Genomic DNA, 17,211 nt, shown 5'->3' with positions numbered 1-17,211 from the left:
TTTGTGGAGGAAAAAGAGGGGGGCACATTCAAATGATCTGCTAATATGGAGTCTTTTTTTTTTTTTTTTAATGCTCTCGAATTACCACATTGTGGCTAAGTAGATGACAGCTGGCTGCAGAAGTCTATAAACTCGTTTTAATCATGCTTTCAGCCAGCCAGGATACCCTGAATCATAATCACGGAGAGGACTCCAGGAAACTCACCCAGCTCCTGCCCTGCTTCCCAAGCTGAGCCCCACTTGTCCGGCCTCAGGATCAATGCTGGGTTCCAAAACAAGGGGTCGTGAGAACAAAGCCTAGTTCAAAGGCGGGGGGGGGGGGTGGTGGGCTGTGGTGCAGATGCACCAGAAAGAACCAGGCAAAGTTCTGGAAGGAAAAGTTCCTGCTTTTTTTTTTTTTTTTTTTTAAGATTTTATTTAATTATTTGACACAGTAAGAGGGATCACAAGTAGGCAGACAGGCAGGCAGAGAGAGAGAGGGAAGCAGACTCCCACTGAGCAGAGAGCCCAATGCAGGGCTCGATCCCAGGACCCTGAGATCATGATCTGGGCCAAAGGCAGAGGCTTAACCCACTGAGCCACCCAGGTGTCCCAATTTCCTGCTTTTTGAAGGGTGGAATCTCTCACTAGCTGACCGAGCACACAGTGAGTTCCCTCCTGTCCCTCTGACAGAAACCAGCCCCACAGTCTAACATTTGAAGGTAAGGGACAGAATGAAGCAGGGCTCTTAATCTCAGGCCTGGGAGTTCAAGCCCCACGTTGGGTGTAAAGGTTACTTAAAGAAATAAAATCTTGGGGCGCCTGGGTGGCTCAGTGGGTTAAGCCTCTGCCTTCGGCTCAGGTCATGATCTCAGGGTCCTGGGATCGAGCCCCACATGGGCTCTCTGCTTGGCAGGGAGCCTGCTTCCTCCTCTCTCTCTGTCTGCCTCTCTGCCTACTTGGGATCTCTCTCTGTCAAATAAACATAAATTCTTTAAAAAAAAAAAATCTTAAAAAAAGATAAATCAGTAAAGGACCCAGGGAAGAGGAGGCACGTCCTTGTCAACCCCCAGGAACCCCCAGGTCCGCCTCCACTCCGGGCAGGCAGATAAATCCATTCATGTTACACAAGCCGCAGAAGTTTTTATTGTTGATCAATAATTACAGCTCTCTTTCATGTTTTCACACTCTAGGTCTAAGGAGGGAAGGGAATGGGGCCTGTTAACCTTCGTGTGCGACCCAGAAGCCGTTTATGGCTGGCCAGGTGCAAACGCCGTATCTAATCTCCCCGGTGTCCGCGGGGCAGCAGCTGCAGCAGTTGGAGGGAGTTCGCGGCTATCAAATATCAAGGAAATGTTCGTGCCGGTATTGTCCCATTTCGGGGTGGCGCAAGAAATCCGCAAGCTGTTTTCCACTTCGACGCATGACAGGTATGACTGGGGAAAAGCCATTTTTACTGAGATCCCAACCATGGGGGCGAGGGCAGAGTGACCCACTCCAAGTTCCAGGGGGAATTGGAGGCCCTTTATCAGTTTCCTTCCCGTAGCTGCAGAAGCCGTCTTCAGCCTTCTGTGTTACTACCACCGGCTCTTTGTGACTACGGACAGGACCCCAGGGTACTGAGAATCAAAGTGTGTTCACCTGGAAAACAGACAGGGTCTTTAGTCCGGCATTAGTGCCTGAGGGTATTTTAAAAGTTGATGCAATTGGGGGTAAAGTAAAATGATCCTGAAGCCAGAGTGTAAGACAGAAGGAATGTTTGCACGACTTACTCAAACAGGGTGTGCAACGCCATAAACACGGGGGGGAGACTACGGGATGAGCGCGGACCTTATAACCTCCTGGGAGCCTGAGCTGGGACAAGGCGTCTGAGCCCCAGTTCCCTTGTCTGTGCCACAAGGAGTTGATCAACTGCACGACGCCTTTCGGTTTTACAGATCTACACTGAATGCATGCCACGGACCCAGCAGACAGCGTCTCAACCTTCGCGTCATGGAGCCCGAGGCCAGCGCAGCCAGCGGCAGGAATCACCTATGGACAAGTGTTGCAAAGAAAGACATCAGTGTAGGAACTATGTGTGTACATAACGCGTCACATTTGTACGCCTTAAATTACACAGCGGTAGATGTCAGGCTTGTCTCTGAATTTGGAATGAAAGTGAAGGGGGGTTTGTAAAAACAGGGGGTAGGTTCTAGCTTCAGCTCCGTTCTGTGTAGGCTTCTTTCCCTGGCCCCAGATATTTAGATGACATCACAGATGGCGTCTGGAGCAGGTAGGAACTGCGTTTGCTAAATGGAACAGAGAGGCCGAAGGAAACGGGTTGTTTTCGTCACACAACAAGGGCTGCGGTGTGGCACAGTGGAGGGCCTGTACGAAGGCATCAAGCCCCAGGCTCCTCTTCCTTCTCCATCCTTCTGGATCGGGTTCTCATTCTCATGCCTCTAGCCTCCTTAATAAACATACCTGGACCCCCACCCCAGTGACCTCTGCTTTCCTCATGGGCTAGAAGGGTGTCACATGACCACCCTACCCGCAAGGGAGCCTGGGAGACGGCGTGCTGAAATTGAGCCCGTTGCTTGGGTTGAACCAGACCTACCATCTGTCAGCAGGGAAGAAGGTGGAAGGGGATACAGGGTATACGATGGCAGTGGCGGGGCCAGGACTCTCGGGAGGTTCACAGATCCCGCAGGCTGGAGAGGGCAGGAAATACAGGGAATGATGGAGTCAGAACGCAGAAGGATCTTAGGAAAGGGGAACAGTAAAATGAACCTAACATGCACACAATTCAGTAGAGTTAAAGTCTTACCCCTGAGTCTAAAAAAATCAACAGTAAATAGAATGGGGGAAATGTTTCTTAATAACCCTATAAAAATATCTACTAATTTTCATTTACCAAAGAATAGTAATAGCAATCAAAATAATACGTTTCTGGAATGTTTACTATTAGTTATCACCCATTTAATTCTCAGGGTTATTCTCAGAGGGAGATTTATTATTTTATTTTATTTTTTTGGAAAATTGAGAATTATAAGTAACTTGACCAAAATCCTATAGCTAGTAAGTAGGTGGGCCAGGATTTGAACCTAAAGCCAGAACCCTTATTATTTTCCTTTATGTTATACTATTTCCTAAGGAAATCTGATTTATTGTCTCAAAAAGCTAATTCAATCTTTTTTTTTTTTTTTTTTTTTTTTTAAGGATTTTATTTGGGGTTGCCTGAGTGGCTCAGTGGGTTAAGCCTCTGCCTTTAGTTCAGGTCATGATCCTAGGGTCCTGGGATCAAGCCTCACATTAGGCTCCCTGCTTAGTGGGGAGTCTGCTTCTCCCTCTGCCTGCCGCTCCCCCTGCTTGTGAGCGTGCTCTCTCTCTCCCTCTGATGAATAAATAAAATTAAAAAAAATTTTATTATTTTTACGTCATCTCTGCACCCAGCATGGGGCTCAAACTCACAACCCTGAGATCAAGACCCAAATGCTTCCACCGACTGAGTCAGCCAGGTGCCCCCAAAGCTAATTCAGACTTGGACTGCATTCATAGTATCACAATAGCCATGTCTGGGGAGATAACAGTCTGTGATCAAAACGTATTTGCAGCACTGCTCTTAATTCTGGAAGCTGGGTTCAGACGATGGGAACCATGAAATCCTCCTGTACTCACGCCACCTTCAACAGTTTCAGAAGGTAAGGAGGGGGCTCAAGGCTCACACCTCCAACTTGCTCTTGGCCCTGGAGCCCCAACAGTGGACTCTTCTGTCTCCTATACCCCCAACTTGTCACTTTCTACCAATCTTTTTTCCTCAGCCAATAAGTTTATTTTAGAAGTTTCCATCCTAAATAAATAGTCCTCCAAAATCTCCTTGGTAGAAGTACATACCTTTTGTTTGTTTGTTTTTTAAAATAAGATTTTATTTATGTATTTGACAGACAGAGATCACAAGTAGGCAGAGAGGCAGGCAGAGAGAGAGAGGAGGAAGCAGGCTCTCTGCCGAGCAGAGAGCCCGATGCGGGGCTTGATTCCAGGACCCTGAGATCATGACCTGAGCTGAAGGCAGAGGCTTAACCCACTGAGCCACCCAGGCGCCCCAGTACATACCTTTTAAACTGTGATTTCTAATGAGTCCTTGTTAACCATACTTTTTTTTTTTTAAGATTTTATTTATTTATTTGACAGAGATCACAAGTAGGCAGAGAGGCAGGCAGAGAGAGAGAGGAGGAAGCAGGCTCTCTGCCGAGCAGAGAGCCCGATGCGGGGCTTGATCCCAGGACCCTGGGATCATGACCTGAACCGAAGGTAGAGGCTTTAACCCACTGAGCCACCCAGGCGCCCCGTTAAACATACTTCTTAAAAGAATATATAACATGCGGTCTCTACCTCCTTGCTTTCCATTTATACCCTTACCAATTTCCAAGCACGTCGGACAACCCCAGCAATTTTCAAACACAAGTCTGTCCCTTGTGGCCGCTCTTTTTATAAGGCAAAGGAGCTGACAGCTGGAGGCTTGGTGGAGGCTGGCGGCCGGTATTTTAAGGGCTGCTCGTTTATCTGATATGTATCTTGAAAACATTCTTAAACCTGTTAAGAAGTCTAGTTTTCACAAATGTGTTCTCCTACTAAATCAATAGGACTTTTAATTCACTCTGAAAACAGTGAACCTCAACTTGGCAATGATTCCGTGGGCTTGCTGGTCACTTCCTCATTACAGAAGAAAGCGGACTCTTTTGGTTCTTTTATACTTAAATAATTTTGGTGCCTGTGACCGTATTCAACTGATCGTGGAAACAAAGGCACGTGGAGCGGTAAAGTAAATGAAAAATGACTGTTCCGTTTTGGATTATCAGTGGACTAAGCATCAGTGACATGAAGATTCTGGGAAGAGACCACTGACCGTCCGTTTGCCTCTGCCCCTGTACTCGTCATTCCCCAGTTCCACATCCCCTGGGAGTACGGAAGAGACCTGAGTCACTTCGGCAACAGAGTTTGGAAGTAGTGATCCTTTCACAAAGGCTTGGAAAACCACAAGTTTCAATTGCAAGTATGATATAACTACATTTCTAAACTCCACCACCTCGAGTTTATTAGGAACACCGGTGGTTTTGGAAAGTTTCACCGCCGGCCAATTTTAGCTCTCAGGCCCCTTCTGTATCCAGTGGATTGGAGCAAACAATATCCTTCAAGGAAAAATTCTAAAATTTCCTAAAAGTAGAAGTAAAACAGTACAGTTGGCCCTTGAACAACATGGAGGCCAACCCCCCGGTGTGGTCAGAAAGTTGCATGTAACTTTTGACTCCCTGAAAACCTCACTAAGAATGGCCCGCTGTGGACCAGAAGCCTTCCTGATTACAGTCTGTTAACACACATTTTGTATGCTATGTGTGTTATATACTATATTCTTCCAATAAAGTAAGCTAGAGAAAAGAGGGTGTTATTTAAAAAATAGGGAAAATACCTTTACCGTACGAGACAGTAAAAAATCCACATCTAGGGCGCCTGGGTGGCTCAGTAGGTTAGGCCTCTGCCTTCAGCTCAGGTCATGATCTCAGGGTCCTGGGATCGAGCCCCACATCGGGCTCGCTGCTCAGTAGGGAGCCTGCTTCCCCCTCTCTCTCTGCCTGCCTCTCTGCCTACTTGTGATTTCTGTCTGTCAAATGGATAAATAAAATCTTTAAAAAAAAAAATCCACATCTAGGGGTGCCTGGGTGGCTCAGTGGGTTAAAACCTCTGCCTTCGGCTCAGGTCATGATCCCAGGGTCCTGGGATCGAGCCCCGCATCAGGCTCTCTGCTCAGCAGGGAACCTGCTTCCTCCTCTCTCTCTGCCTGCTTCTCTGCCTACTTGTGATGTGTGTCAAATAAATAATAAATAAATCTTAAAAAAAAAAATCCACATCTAAGTGAACCCATGCGGTTCAAACCCATCTTGTTCAAAGGTCAACTGTAATTAATCTCTTATTAAAATACAAGAAATAATTTTTCTTCCAGATTACTCCTTTGGCTTTTTGTTGTTTCTCATTCTGGACCATCTGCAAAGCATGATTAGCACAAGAAATGTCAAGGGCGGGAATAAGGTGAGAGGCACGGTTTAGGGGCGGGGGGCGGGGGTGGAGGGTGAGCACCGGCATACAAGTAGATCATTCTAGATTAAATACTAAATCAGTAGAAACTGTACATGGAATTCTCATCTTTTCCCAGGCTAGCGACATGGGGTAGGATGTCACCTTGTGATGCTGGGCAGCGATGACAAGCTTTCGCCCCCTCCCGGTCAGCCTCGCGATCATGACGGTAAGCAGCCAATACGCTTAACCATCACTCTCTACACACATTCCGTTTTTCCACTTTTGGTACAGGCGTCAGCAAATTACATGAGATATTCAACACTATCGTTTATTGGCTTTTAAAGTTGATCGTCAATGCAGTCTGCTTTAGAAGGATACACAGTGGGGCAAGTTTCGTGTGTGTTTATTGATAGGGGACTCTTTCTAGCTTCTGGACAGGCTTGCAAAATGCATCCCATGGATCCCCAACTCCTTACTCCATTTCTTTCTAGTAACCAGTGTGGCTGCACTTCTCCTCCCTCTGTCTCTCTCTTTCTCATCCAACTTCAGGAATAGAAACAATAAAGATCAAGATAAAGAAAGTGCATGCATGTGGCATGGGGTGGGAGGGGGAATCTTGGAGCCAGGAGATAGAAGTCATTGGGCAAATCACTTACCTTCCCTCTCCCAGTCTTACTCATTTTCCGCTGAGAATGGAAACGTTGTAAGGGACATACACGAAGGCATAACGCATAGGAACATGCTTTCAGAGGTCTCAGGTGCTGTTTCAGATCCAGACAGTATTCGTAAAATTTTTGAGTAATTCTAGTACCGGTCTTCCTCGACTTACATCCTGATAAACCATCATAATTTGAAAATATCCGAAGTCAGAAATACTGGACATCATAGCTCAGGCCAGCCTACCTGCTCGGAACACTTACATGACCCTGCGGCTGAGCAAATTCATTTAACACGAAGCCTGTTTTATAACAAAGTATTGAATTTCCCATAAATTTACTTTATAGAACATAGGGGCAAAAATCAAGCTTTATGCTGGGTTTCGAACCTACATGGAGGGCCAACACGAGTATATTTTACCAAACAACATAACTCAAAAGAGTTAAAGAAAAAGAATAACCTTAGAGCCTTCCACAGGTACAAGAAATAGTTTAGGGGAACATTGTATTAAGCATGTTTTCATGGAAGGATCAAATAGCATGCAATTATTTTGTAATTGCCTTCAGCCCCTTGCTATATAATTATTCATTTGGTTATATGTGCTTTACAAATTAGCACCCCCCAAAGATCTAAAAAAAAAAAAAAAATTACACAGAACATGGTGATTATCCCTAGAGTTACATCGTTTCTCAAAGGGTAATTGCCATTTCATTTGCTAGGTCTGAATTCACATCATGACCTCATGGCAATCATGTACTTACAAAGTGACTTGCCTGGCTGGCCGGGCCTTGAAAGGTTGTGTGCAGCTACAGTATGAGGCAGTGGCTGGGAACAGGTGCAGATGCAAACTGGTGAGTGCGGCGGGTTCAGACGTGCTCCAGGCTGTGGAGGGCTCAGAGTCAATAGTGGTGAATGCGTGCGTGCGTGTGTGTGTGTGTGTGTGTGCGCACGCGCACATGCGTGCGCATTCCCTTGCACATGTAAGCACGACATCCGTGGGTTTCTCAGGTCTCCCAAAGCCCGACCAATTCACGGAGGAAAGCTTTTACCCAACCAGGAGTCATTCCCACTCCCAAAGCCACACCGATTTGTTAGATTTATTAGAAGGTCAAAGGAAGAGAACTATAAATGTCACACCTTCCTCTTAAAATCAAGATCAAAAGTAAAAACGTCTTTCATGAAATACGAGAAGTAAAAACACATTGCTTGGGAGGGAGAGTAGGAGAGAGACTACCTAAGGTCGTGGAACATCACAGAGCTGTGTGTTTAGTATGAAATCCGCCCTGAATGTGTAGACATTATAAAATGATAGGGTTCCGGGAGGGAGTGGATCAGGCCGCTACGGAGCCCACACTGCTGTGTGCTGAAGCGGCTCCTACAGGCTTTTCGAGAACCGATTGTTAAATGCTCAGGAATCTTGCAGATAGTTGTTAAACCATTGGAATCTTGAACTCCGCCGTGGTGGGGGTATTTACACCACAGAAATGGGCAAATGCTACAAGTCATTCTTTTCTTCCCCTGAGAGCCAACTTACTAACATACCGCAGAGTTCAATCTTTAAAGGAACACTTGGCTGAAAAGCCCGTTTTGCTAATACTTCTTATGGGATGGGATGACTGACTCTTAGATTTTAACCCTTCCCTGAGTGACTGTAAGCTTAGTTTCTGTTTTTCCCCTCCTTTCTCTTAGGCTCTTCCAAGCCCAAGTCTTTGAAGACTGTTACAACTGCTCACTCACTGCACGAACCCCATGTTTGAATACTGGTGTTCAAGGGCACAGGATCTGAATTTGAACCCAGATTAGACACCGAGGGTTTGAATGCACAGCCTGATACTTACCAGGTGTGTGATCTGAACAATACTCCTCTCTTTATGCATCCCTTTTCTCATTTGTGACAGGGACCTCACGGAAGTTGAATGGGAATTCCTTCCTCGGAAGGTGGTTGCGGGAATGATGTAAGTTATGTATTTAAAGCCTTTGGAACTCTGGCCACGGGAGGCCCTATGCATGTGATTATTATTGCATTCATGGTTGGGAAGATTAGCCTGTGTGCCTGGCACACACCCGACACTGAATAAATGGAAACTGTGTCTGTTTTTCTTTCTCGCAGTTCTGTTATTATACATCGGTATTTGGGTTAAAACATCTTTACCTTCAGGGACTGGAAGGCTGATGCGTCCTGGGCCACAGCCTGGCTCTTTTGAGGGCTCCCTTTGTCCCAGCTGATGCCAGTTTCTGCGAGTGCACCTTCAGCTCTGAAAAGGAGTGAGCCCAAAGTGGGGGGGGGGGGGCACGTGGAGCCCGCGGGGGAGGCAGGGCAAGGAGAGCCAGGTGACCGGTCCTTCCTTTGAAATGCTAGAACTTACTGCCTGTAATGCTCCGTCTGTAAGGATGGGGTGACGTCATTCTATCGTCCCTTGGGATTCTGTGTGAACCTAGGGTACCACGGCGAAAACACTGTCCCCCTCTTGCCCTTCCGTGGTTGGGCTGGGACGAGCAGAAGTAGGGTGGGTGCTGCCCCACCTTTTCCAAGCTGCTTCTCTATCCTCTCCCCGTCATGGCAGTCCTGTCTGCAGTAGCACTCTGGCTGCAGAGAAGCCCAAAAGATGGGACAGAACCTGTGGGACCCATTCCCGGGGCGTGCCAAAGCCACTGAACAGGGGAGGGGGCGTCTCCCCGGCTTGTAGCCCTCCAGACGCAGCCAACTTGACATTCCAAGCCCTTGCTCTGGTGGACTTTGTTCCCTAGAGCCTGCAGGCAAGGCCTCTTCCCCGGAAGCTCCGGCTCATTAAGGGAGGGATTCTTAGCTCTGAAACATACAGTACGCCTCGGCAGGTGTGCGGATCGGCCACTAGACGCCACAAGTGAAGACACATTCACGAAGGGAGCCACGTGGTTGCCGGGGCCGGGGGCCCCAGGATTGCACGTTTTGCATACAACTGGCACTTGGTCTTTGCCTGAATACCTCGAATCCAGTGTATACTTCTACTCTGTCTTCTCTAAGATCTCTAAAACCATGCTGAAGTCATGCCCCTCAGTAATTTCTCTGTTGAACTGTGACGCTCCCTTAGGTTACAGAAGGTATGCAGAAATGATACCAGCCTTTCTGATCTGTTACCCACAAAAGTCAGGAAACAGAGGCTAATCCTCCACTCTCCAGAATCCCAAGTTCTTTGTATAGGGTTTTTTTTGGGGAGGGGGGGAGTTGTTTCTGCTTTTTGTCTATGATCTCTTAAAAATATCCTTACCTGGGCGCCTGGGTGACTCAGATGGTTAAGCATCTGCCTTCGGCTCAGGTCATGATCCTGGGATCCTGGGATCCAGCCCCGCATCAGGCTCCCTGCTCCTTGGGGAGCCTGGTTCTCCCTCTGCCCCCCTCTCTCATGAATAAATAAATAAAATCTTTAAAAAAATATCCTTACCTATCTCAGTGAAAATAATGTCAGTCTGCTATGATGACCAACTGAACCAGGAAAGGAGGAAGAGGAGGAACATAATCACAGCTAACAGCCATTGGTCGCTTAGCACGTGTGAGCACAGCATCACGAATGTACATAACTGGTATGCATGGTATTATTATCTTCGTTTGACAGAGGAAGCTGAATCCCACACAGGGGAATGAACCTGCCCAAGGTCACACAGATAACCAGTGGCCTAGGACTAAAGACCCTCTGACCTGAATGGGAGAAGATATTTGCAAATGACATCTCAGATAAAGGGCAAGGAGCCAAAATCCATAAAGAACTTATCAAACTCAACACCGAAAGAACAAATAATCCAATCAAGAAATGGGCAGCGGACATGAACAGACATTTCTGCAAAGAAGACATCCAAAGAGCCAAGAGACACATGAAAAAGTGCTCAACATCACTCGGCACCAGGGAAATACAAATCCAAACCACAGCGAGATACCACCTCACACCAGTCAGAATGGCTAAAATTAACCAGTCAGGAAACGACAGATGTTGGTGAGGTTGTGGAGAAAGGGCAACCCTCCTACACTGCTGGTGGGAATGCAAGCTGGTGCAACCACTCTGGAAAATAGCATGGAGGTTCCTCAAAAAGTTGAAAACAGAGCTGCCCTACGACCCAGCAATCAAACTACTGGGTATTTACCCTAAAGATACAAATGTAGTCATCCGAAGGGGCATGTGCACCTGAATGTTTATAACAGCAATGTCCACAATAGCCAAACTATGGGAAAAACCCAGATGTCCATCAACAGATGAATGGATAAAGGAGATGTGGTATATATACACAATGGAATATTATGCAGCCATCAAAACCCCAAAATCCTGCCATTTGCAAAGACGTGGAGGGAACTAGAGGATATTATGCTAAGTGAAATAAGTCAATCCGAGAAAGACAATTATCATATGATCTCTCTGATATGAGGAATTAGAGAAATAAAACAGAGGATCATAGGGGAAGGGAGGGAAAAACGAAACAAGATGAACCAGAGAAGGAGACAAACCATAAGAGACTCTTAATCTCAGGAAACAAACTCAGGGTTGCTGGAGGGGAGGGGGTGTGAGAGGGATGGGGTGGCTGAGTGATGGACCCTGGAGAGGGAATGTGCTATGGTGAGAAAAAAAAAAAGAGATCCTCTGACCTGCGAGCTTTATGCTGAATGAACCATTATGCTTGATATTCCTAAGCACTCTGGATTCTGGGGTTGAAATGAAAGGACGCGTGATGAGAAGCTGGCATAATTAAATATATCACACCACGTCAATCAGCTCTCTGGAGGGGAAACGACCACCCTGATTTTTGCATTTGCCCATTTCTGTGGTGTAAATATTCCCACTGTGGTTGATTTGCAAGCTGCCGGTGGTTCAGTAGAGCGATCGAATATGTGCAAGGTAGCGGGTCCTAGTGCAGGTGTAGGGTTTGGGCTCCAGGCTCTACTGCCCTTTTACTCACGTGCTACTGTAAGCAGAACTCGGCCTTTCTGAGCTTCAGTTGTCTCCATCATCTGTAAAACAAAAAGATAAAAGAATAAACTGCGTCCACATTATTTTTTTTAAAGCCTTAGGAAGGGTCCATATGATGCGAGGTGACGGTTTGGAAAGTCCGGGGTGTTCTTTTAAATGTAAAAATGGGGAATCTGCTAGTCATTAAAAAGGTCACTTTTGAGAAGAAACATGATTTCAACTTTAATGAAGTTCAATAAATAGAGTCATCTAGTCTCCTTCCCACCCTTTTATCTTGTCTAGGCTTTTTTTTTTTTTTTTTGAGATTTTTACTTATTTATTTGAGTGAGAAAGCACAAGCAGGGAGAGCAGCAGAGGGAGAGGGAGAAGCAGGCTGCACACTGAGCAGGGAGCCCAATGCGGGACTCGATCCCAGGACCCTGGGACCATGATCTGAGCTGAAGGCAGACACCTAACCGACTGAACCCCTAGGCTCTTCTTGAACTTGTTTTCTTATTGGATAAAAGTTGGAACAGAGACCATCACAATCACTTTGCAATTTCACCTTGGAAGTATTTGGATTTTCCAAGGCGAGTTCTTAAGCTAGAATATTTAATACAATTAGTTTTCTCGATAATCCTGTTTATTGTACTGCATATGCATATCACTGAGAAGTGATCCACAAGCTTCTAAAGACTGCCAGAGACTGTGTGTCCCCACCCGGACCCCCCAAGGTGCACGTGTCAAAATGAAGATTTCCAGAGAGCTTAGGAAGAGATTTTTTTTTTTTCCTTATCTAACAAAGGCCTGGACAGCCACTACCTCACTGGCCTCATTCTGCAAAATGCAAAGGAAAATGAAATGTGTGCCTTCTATTTCTGAATACCTAAAATTAAGAGAAATGTGTAAGTCATTAACACATACGGGGGTTTGACTTTCGTAAAGCACATCACCCATTTTTCTACACACTTGCACACCCCTTTTTCCATCCTTTGCTACAGAGGTTTCAAGCCTGTACTTAATTTTTGCAAATCAGCATTTTTTTTAGTCACTGGGAAGCATGCTATTTCAGGATAGTCTGCAATGAAAGGAAAGCCTGCTGTCTGCCTATGGGTAAACCTGGGCATCTCTGGGCACACTTTCTAAAAATGCCGATGCTTGAGCCACTTTTTCTTGGTGACCAAGGACCTGAGAGAAATCAGAAGCAAAGACGGGATGTCCGAGAGGGAGGGAGAGATGCTGCCAGAGTGTCTCTGGCCTGCCCCGGTGACCCACGCTGATCACCCTCATTCATGGTACAAGCTGGCTTTAGGAAGTTCCCGGCTGAGCCTTACCTGTGCCCAGGGGTGCAGGGTGCAGTCAGCACCACAGGCCAGATCTGCCCTATGATGAAAAAGAAAGCCTCCTTGCCTCTCGAAAATGAATTAGTGCTCAAAATGCCCCGGCAGATAGCCGTACCTTTTTTGGAAGTTTTATTTGCCTCAAAAAGTGTAAGGAATGATGCTAAAACTTATTGGTTATTTGTGTCATTTGGGTGCTCATTTCCTGGCAACAGATTTTGAAAGAAGGTAGTGAGGGGAACTTAAGAGACTTGGACTCTCTAATGAGAGCAGGAGAGAATGGGAAAGAAAGACCTGTGTTGGGTTCCCTGCAGGCAGCATCTCTCCCCACGGGCCTCTGGCTCCCTCCTACCCGCCCACTGCCTCCAAGTAGAATCAGTCCTTCCTTTACATACTCCTAGTCATTCTAATCTTAATACTCAGAGTATCCCTAATACAGTAATTCTATGACGGCATGGATGATTTCTGTCATCTAGTTTTGACCTCCTGTTGATTTTGACTAGGATTCATGTCAAGACAACCCGAAAGCAGCAAACAGAAAACGAAAATTCATAGGACATAAATAGGAAAAAAATACAAAACCCCCAATGAATCCTTACGAAGTGCCTGGCATCGGCCAGGGGAGCCATCCTCTGTATGCCCTTCATACCGGATGTCTGTGTCGTTCGGGCTCCGAATCATGAGCACCTGTCCTCAGAGAGGCTGGCCGTGGGTTGTCCTGTAAGGCACTTAGCACATTCTGAGTGCTCTGTCAGTGCTGGCGAGATGAGATTATCTTCAGAGGACGTCTCCTCGGAGGAAGGTGTATGCAAATACTAGTATTGTTATGCTTCCAGCACAAATTTATAATTGACTTTCTGTTAAACACTGCAGCAAGTTAAATTAATTCAGTATGATTACAGTCATTAAACAAATGCCTGGTAATGACTGCTTTCTTATTTCGGCATTCCTCAAACCACTGGGGTAATACCATGTAAGGCTTGCGCTCCATTGTCAGATTAATTGGGATGCGCGACCTGCGGTCCCTCACGGAGCATGCGCACTGCTTTCTAGCGGCCGGACCACGATTTAAGGCTATTGCTGGACTCCTTTACCCTCGGGGTTTCCCTGCTGCTCCTGCCATCGTGTTAGGGTACCATGTACTAGTCCGTTACAGCATACAAGTGGCTTAAGGCCATTTTTACCTGTTTTTTTTTTTTTTTTTAAATGTGCTTTTAAAATCAGAACAGGGGCAGGAATTCCCCCCACGTGTCTTCTTTGGACGCTGAAGCTAACGAAAACGACAGGTGGCAGAGATGACCGCAGCCGATGTGGGCGTCGGAGTGGTCACTCCAAGGATTACCTGCCGTCTTTAGCAAGCAGGGCAGAAAATTAAGTCCTGCAGGCTGCGAGTTAAAAAAAAACAAAACACACACACACATACACACACACACACACACACACACACACATGCACACAAACTGTGCCCCAGAGAAAAGCGAGGAACGGGGAGCCGTCCCTGCCCGGTGCGGGGGGTCGCTGCCAGGTGCGGAGGAAGGCAGGCCGCCCTCCTGCAGCAGCGAGGCTGCGCCTTCAAGGTCACCTGCCCGGCGCCACCCCGGAAACCGGCCTGATGCTGGGGAGGTCACGGCCCGGGAGCGCCCTGCGAGTCGGCTGACGGCTGCGTCACCGCCGCTGCCCGCTGCCCCATCACGGTCACGGCTGCCGAGCCCGGGCTCCTGCCGCTTGCCAGCCGCAGGGCAGCAAAGCCGGGGCGGACAGCCGGGCGCACAGCGGCAGCGTTTGAGAGTGACCTCTTCCTGCCACCACTCAGCACCCTTACGTGGAGTATTTACCTTGGGTTAGCCAGGAGCAGAGGCGCGGTCTGAGTGTGCCCGTTGGCCGCGGGAGCTCGCGGCAGAGCAGGCAGTGCTGGAGCCCCGCAGCCACCCTGCCTCGGGCGGGGCGCGGCGGGTCCCCCCCACCCCGCCCCCTGGGCCCCCAGTCTGCGGGCGTCTCACGCCACGCTTCGACCTGCAGGAATAGAGGCTGGGACCGAGGAGACGAGGCTGCCCGTGGCTGGTGCGGCTGGCCGGGGCCTGCGCGGGCGACTCCAGCAAACTGAAGCCATGGCACTCGCCCGCTCCCCGTTCGGGCTGGTCACAGGGGCTGGCGCGGGTCCCCGCTTCTCAGTTAGAACGCGGTGTAAAGGAGAAACCAGACTCACTGACCTAATTCAATCCCAGTCCTCTCTGGATGCGGGGACAGCTGCCGACTAGCAGGGACACAACCAGCCATCAGTGGACGATTGCTCAGTGCAGCCCAGAGAGAATGCCAGCCTGATTCCGGTCATCTGATGGCTGCTTCTTCTTTTCCTACATAATCGTGCTGCTAGGTATGCAGTTGTCTGCCGCGAGCCCGCCTTCGGCGCCGTCTTCCTCGGCTCTGGCTGGAAATCAGGGTGCCAGGCGAGCCTGCTTCCGCACGGGCTCCTCTCTGCGTGATGCTACGGATCTGGGATGGGTCACACTGACAACAAAGAAAGAAGCAGGAAGCCTCACTTTATCTTCTCTTGCGATGCTAGCGGAACGTAACTCTCCTTCGCAGGGATGCCCTCCTGCGTGCGCCCGTGTGCGCGCGCGCGCGCGCCTTGTAATTTATCTACTCCGGGAGCCTAACAGATAGCATCACGGATGTGGTTTTTAATGATTTGGGGTGGGCGGGGGTGGGAGAAAGGCAGCCTGCGGAGGCAGCAGCACGTTTAGGTTTTTGCCAGTTCGAGATACTTGGGTTTGTGAAGCCGAGCCCGAAGGGACAACGCTCGGTAACTGAGAAAGAGATCGTAGATAAAGAAATAAAAGTGACAAGCGTAATGGAGGCTCTGGGAGAGGACTGTCAGAGCATCAGCTCGGGGATGGCAATTTCGCCAGGCTGAGGTTGAATAATTCATAGATCGAAATTACCCTGCTTTCACCTTTCCATTTAAACCGGCATGATCTGAATCTCTAATAAATGTTCCAAGATAAAGTAAAACGCCAGTTTGAGTCTGAAGAGCTTTTAAAACCAGATGCTGCCTCCCTGAATCTTGCGGTATCTTTCCCAATTATCCTGTGAGAACCGCACTTCATCACAAAGCAACATTACCAGGGAAAAGGACGGTGATTGCAGGAGCGACAATAGAATGCCACCAAATGATCTCTCGTTTCCCTAATTTGCTAAGACTGACTGTGTGGTTTTAGTGCCCGTTGTCCATCACCGTGCTTGGCACCCGTGGATCTGTCTCGCTCCGGAACAAAAGTGAGGCGGTGTGTGAAATAAATACCTGAACTCTGAAAGCCTAGCAGAGCTCATTCTCTTAGGCTGCAGTGCCTCCTTCGTTTGGTGGGTGTTTTTGCATTTTTTTGCATTTTTTTTGTTTTTGTTTTCCAATGCTTACAACCCCAAATGCCTGTTTGGGAGAAATGGTGAGCCTGTCGTGGATTTGGGGTTGATGCCTTGATATAGGAGGCATATATAGCCCCTCTTTATTTTCATGTTTACAAGCATGTGTTTACTAGAAGGGAGGAAAGATTCTGTTCTGGGAGAGTAGTTTAAAAAATGAGGTCAAGACAAAGCCTGTGTCTTTGTTTCTCCTTTGAAACCCCTTTTCAGGTTAGAGATTCCTCCCGGACATTCTAATCCTGGTATGATTCAAAAGGAGCTCAGGAGACACCTGCAGTAATAACTCCGTGCAGCTTTTATTAAAAGCATGTATTTCCGATGGAGTGATTAAAGGCAGCTTTGCTGGGACTTCGGTTGCGGGCATGTCTGCTGGCTCTCTAGTACAGGGGAACCTGAAGACTTTCTTGGACAGCCTGTGTGGCCCGTTTCAGGGTAACTCTACCTCCCCCCCTCCCCCGCCCAAAAGTGGCATGGCTCATGAAGCCTCGCTGGAGAACAGACACTGTGCCTTCATTTACTTCCCAGTAGCATGAAGACAGTGTGTGGGTTCCTGCTAGTCAAGTGATTCAAGTTTGATTTTCTAAGGCGGGGTTTCCGAGGGATGCCAGTTCTTGGGGAGGAAGGTAGGTCTGAAACGTACCTGTCTAATATTGTGAATGTTTTGCTTGAGACTCTCAGCTCTGATGTGCTTAATCCATTATTGTGGCTTTTGCCCTTCCATACACCTCCAAAGACCTTTGTCAGAAGGAGGTAAGTCGTATTTCTAATCATTAGGATAACTGATTGTGTTCTTGTCTGGTTTCGGTGGGCGTATGTGTTGTATGCTGTATTCTTTCCACTTATTGTTACTC

The 17,211-nt window shown here is 47.7% G+C and overlaps 2 long non-coding RNA genes across 2 annotated transcripts in view; one reads left to right on the top strand and one right to left on the bottom strand.

The window, feature by feature from the left end:
* Nucleotides 1-8,794, top strand: part of LOC308344505 — a 47,174-nt gene extending 38,380 nt beyond the window's left edge. Inside the window, exons 2-7 of the long non-coding RNA XR_013966985.1 lie at nucleotides 1,173-1,409; nucleotides 1,917-2,054; nucleotides 3,573-3,659; nucleotides 5,957-6,042; nucleotides 6,167-6,256; nucleotides 8,377-8,794. This is a non-coding gene — a long non-coding RNA (uncharacterized lncRNA). The remainder of the gene's footprint in view (nucleotides 1-1,172; nucleotides 1,410-1,916; nucleotides 2,055-3,572; nucleotides 3,660-5,956; nucleotides 6,043-6,166; nucleotides 6,257-8,376) is intronic.
* LOC308344506 lies at nucleotides 1,105-6,862 on the bottom strand. The gene is made up of 4 exons (XR_013966986.1): nucleotides 6,687-6,862; nucleotides 2,576-2,669; nucleotides 1,752-2,010; nucleotides 1,105-1,620 (listed from the first exon to the last, which is right to left on the bottom strand). It is a non-coding gene; the product is annotated as an uncharacterized lncRNA (long non-coding RNA).
* Nucleotides 8,795-17,211: the final 8,417 nt, after the last annotated feature.

Source organism: Martes martes (genome assembly GCF_963455335.1).
Source record: "Martes martes genome assembly, chromosome: 6".
Classification (NCBI taxonomy): Eukaryota; Metazoa; Chordata; class Mammalia; order Carnivora; family Mustelidae; genus Martes; species Martes martes.
Note: the sequence above shows the minus strand (reverse complement) of the source record. Positions and strands in the feature narration are given on the sequence as shown.